The following is a 5,137-nucleotide window of genomic DNA, read 5'->3' as shown; positions in this document are numbered from 1 at the left end:
ATTTTTTGGTTGCAGCCATCATTGTTGTTTGGCGGGCCCGGGCTGGGGATTTGAACCCGCCACCTTAGGTGTACGTGGCTGGCGCCTTAGCCGCTTGAGCCACAGGCGCCAAGCCTATTTTTTAATAATTCTCAAAAAAAAAACTTCTGGAAATGAAAAATCCATTCAAGGAAATATAGCACAGTATAAAGTCTTAAGAATAAGCTTTTGCACAGCCCAGAACACAGTAAGTAAAGCGAACACAAAACCTTCAAAATGGGAGATTTTTGCAGGTTATGTTTCTGACAAAGGTCTCATAACTAGAATCCACAGAGAACTCAAACTAATCAATAAGAAAAGAAAAATAATCCCATTTCTATTTGGGCAAGAGACTTCAACAGAAACTTCTCTGATGAAGACAGGTGCATGGCCTACGAACACATAAAAAAATGCTCATTATCCTTAACTATCAGAGAAATGCAAATAAAAACCACTCTGAGATGTCATCTAACTCCAGTAAGCTTAGCCCACATCACAAAATCCCAAACTACAGATGTTGGCTGGATGCAGAGAGAAGAAACACTTCTATGCTGCTGGTGGGAATGCAAGCTAATACAACCTTTTTTGGAAAGAAGTTTGGAGAACATTCAAAGAACTAAAAGTAGACTTACCATTTGATCCTGCAATTCCTCTACTAGGTATATACCCAGATGATCAAAAATTATTTTACAACAAAGACATTTGCACCAGAATGTTTATTGCAGCCCAATTTATAATTGCCGAGACATGGAAACAGCCCAAGTGCCCATCAACCTATGACTGGATTAACAAATGGTTGTATATGTACACTATGGAATACTATGCAGCCATAAAAAGATGGAGACGTCACATCTTTTATGTTTACCTGGATGGAGCTGGAACTATACTATTCTTCTTAGTAAGGTATCTCAAGAATGGATAAAATAGTATCCAATGTACTCAATACTACTATGAAATCAATATATAATCACCTACACATTCATATGAATGGTAAAACATAACTATAATCCAGTAAGTAGAAGGGAAGAAGAGGAAGGGGAGAAAGGAAGGAAGGTATTTGTGGGGACCTTACCTAATGTGCATGATGCAATGGTATATTTCAAAACTATTAAGAAGATTATAATTGTGATGGATGTGTTGCTTAGTTCAGTGTAAGCATTTCACATTGTATATCCAATCAGTACACTGAACCCCATAAATGCATCAATGTATAAAGTTATTATTTAATTAAAAAAATAGACTAGAGCAGGCAGAAGAAAAAAATTTCAGAGCTTGAAGTCAGCCCCTTCGAATTAAACAAGTCAGTCAAAGATTAAAAAAAAAAAGAGAGAGAGAGAATTAAGAGGAATGAACTAAGTCTACAAGAAATATGGGATCATGTAAAGAGGCCAAACATAAGCATTATAGGCATCTGTAAGGGTGAAGAAGACACACAAGGATTAGAAAAGCTGTTTGAGGGAATTATTGAGGAAAACTTCCTATTCTTGCTAGAATTTTAGATATCCAGGTAGAAGAAGCTCAAAAAATACCTAGAAGATTCATTGCAGAGGCTGTCACACATAGTCATCAGACTAGTCAAAATTAACATGAAGGAGGAACTCTTATGAAGCATAAGACAGAAACATCAGGTAACATACAAATGAAAGCCCATCAGGTTAACCACAGACTTCTCAACTGAGACTTTATAAGCCAGAAGGGCCAGGGGCTCCATTCTCAGTCATCTCAAACAGAAGAATGTCTACCCTGTATCTTGCAAAACTAAGTTTCTTATATGAAGGGGAAATGATAACTTTTTAAGATAAGCAAATACTGAGGAAATTTGTCAAGACCAGACCTGTCCTGCAGGAAATACACAGATTTGAATTATCCCTTAATCAACACAATAGAAACTCACTATTGTAAAATTAACCAAAAGCTAAAACTCAGAGCCATTATAAAATAATGGATCAAGTGGTAAAACAAAGCAACAAAGTTCTACCCAAAATGATATATGTAAATGCACCCCATTTATCAATTCATTTGAAAAATATGAACTGCTTAATTCCCCATTCAAAGGACATAGGATGGCTGAATGGATTAATAAAATACAAACCAAATCTCTTCTGTCACCAGGAAACATATCTAACCCAAAAGAAATCATTCAGATTCAAGGTAAAGGGATGAAAAATCATTCCATGCAAATGAAAATCAAAAGGAAGTACAGTCATTTTCATATCAGATAATATAGATTTCAAATCAGCAATAGTAAATAAAGACAAATATGGTACATTATGGTAAAAGAAGCAATTCATCAAGAATACATAACATTCCTAAATATTGTGTACCCAACACAGATGTACCCAGGTTCATAAAGCAAATCCTACTAGATCTAAAGAAAGTGATAAAAAGCAACATCATAATTGTCAGGGACTTCAACACCCCACTGAGGGATATGGAAAGATCCTCCCCACAGAAAATGAATAAACACTGGATTTTAATGGGACTCTAGAGTGAATCGGCCTAACAGACATTTACAGAACATTCTACCAAAGAAACTACTGAATATACATTCTTTTCGTTACTACATGGAACATTATCTAATATTAATATGTGGCCATAAAACATGTCTCAACAAATTCAGAAAAAAATAAAAATTATACCATGTATCTTCTCAGAACATAGTGGAATGAAATTAGAAATCAACTCCAATAGAAATAAAATTCTACACAAAGTCATGTAAATTAAACAATCTATTATTGAATGATTATTAGGTCATGAAGGAAATTCAGGTGGAAATCATAAGATTCTTCAAACTAAATGACAAAGGGGACACAAGTTATCAAAATCCGTGATATTCAGCAAAAGCAGTCCCAACGGGAAAAATTCATATCCTTAAATGCCTACATCAAAAAGACAGAAAAATCACAAATCAACAACCTAATAAATAATTTCAAGAAATTAAAAAAATAAGAGCAAGCCAACCTCAAACCTAGCAGAAGAAAAGAAATAACTAAGGTCAGATCAGAACTAAGTGAAATAATGAAATTGAAAATAAAAAACAAAACAATAGATTAACACAACAAAAAGTTCATTTTTTGAAAAGATAAACAAAATTGATAGACGTCTACCTAGACTAACAGAAATAAAAGAGAACGAACACAAATAAACTCAATCAGAAATGAAAAAGGAGATATTACAACTGTTACCATAGAAATACAAAATACCATCTGTATATATAAACTCAAAACTATTGAAGAAATAGACAAATTCCTGAAAATACACAACCTCCCAAGGCTGAATCCGGAAGGATTAGAACTCCTGAACAGACCAATTATTAGCAATAAAATTGAAGCAAGACAAAAAAAATTGTCCAATTAAAAAATGTCTCAGAACAAAGAAACCAGATATAAAACCATCCGTATATTGCCATGTGATGCTTGACAGAAATATACATTGGGGGAAAATAGATTTTTATCAGACATAAAAAGAATTGGTACTTATACTGCAGACATTATTTTAGGACATCAAGAAGGAAGAGATCCTCCCCAACTCATTCTACAAAGCCAGTATCACCTTGATACTGAAGCCAGGAAAGACATAATAAAAAAAAAATAAAACTATAAAGCTATATCCCTTATGAATATAGATGAAAAAAATAGTTAATGAATTTCTAGCAAACAGAATTCAGTGGCACACCAAAAATATAATCCACATGACCAAGCGGCCTTTATCTCAGGGATGCAAGGATGGTTCAACATAAGTAAATCCATAAATGTGATTCACCACATGGCCCGAAGCCAAAACAAAGATTATATGATCATCCTCGAAGATTCAAATAAGCATTTGACAAAATTCAGCACCCTTTTATCATAAAAACTCTTAACAAAGTAGGCATAGATGGGACTATCTCAAAATTATAAAAGCCATGTATGACAAATTCACAGACAATGTCATACTCAATGGGGAAAAGCTGAAATCATTCTCAACTGGAACAAGAGAAGGTTGTCCACTGTCCTCACTTCCATTCAACATAATGCTAGGTTTACTATCCAGAGCAATCAGGTTGGAGAAGGGAACTAAGGGTATCCAAATGGGTAAAGAGGAGGTCAAATCAAACCATAATTATTTGCTGATCTTCTAGCTAGAAAACTTAAGGAATTCACCAAAAGACTCCTGGAATTGATAAATAAATTCAGCAAAATCTCAGGCTACAAAAATAAATGTGCACAAATCAGTATACACCAACAATGATTGAGCTGAAAATCAAATCAAAGACTAAATACCTTCAACAATAGTGACAAAGAAATTAAATACCTAGATATCTAAAAGGTGAAATATCTCTACAAAGAAAGCTACAAATCACTAAGGAAAGAAACTGCAGATGATGTGAACTAATGGAAAAACACATCATGCTCATGGACCAGCAGAATTAACATTGTTAAAATGTCCATACTACCCAAAGTGAGTTACAGATTCAATGCAATCTCCATCAAAAAACTATGCCATTTTTTGGCAGCACAGGAAAAACAATTCTACACTTTGAGTCCAAATAGCAAAGCAACCTTAAGCAAAACAAACAAACAAACAAAAAAACCTTTATCAGACTTTAAACTATAATACAAGGGTATGGTAACCAAAACAGCATGGTACTGGCACAAAAATAAAGACATAAACCAATGGAACAGAACAAAGAACCCAGATATAAAACCATCCACATATTTGACATCTGATGCTTGACAAAATAGACAGCAATATACACTAGAGAAAAAAAAATCCCTATTTAATAAATGTTACTGGGAAAATTTAAACAGGATTCATGTCTTTCACCACTCATTAAAATTAATTCAAAATGGATTACAGACTTAAGTATAAGCACAAAACCATATGAATTCTAGAAAATGTTGGAGAAACTCTTCTAGATATCAGCTTGGGCAAAAAATTTCTGATGAAGATCTCAGAAGTAATCATAGCTACAAGAAAAATAAATAAATGGGACTTGATTAAATTACAATGCTTCTGCTCAGCCAAGGACACAATCAATAGAGCACTTAGACAACCTACAGAATGGGAGAAAATATTTGCATACATCTGACAAAGGGCTAGCATCAAGAATCTTTTTTTTTTTTTTTTGAGACAGAGC

The sequence above is a fragment of the Otolemur garnettii genome, unplaced genomic scaffold (genome assembly GCF_000181295.1).
Source record: "Otolemur garnettii isolate 467f Iridium unplaced genomic scaffold, OtoGar3 scaffold00319, whole genome shotgun sequence".
NCBI lineage: Eukaryota > Metazoa > Chordata > Mammalia > Primates > Galagidae > Otolemur > Otolemur garnettii.
The sequence above is the reverse complement of the archived record's forward strand: the minus strand, read 5'-3'. Positions refer to the sequence as shown.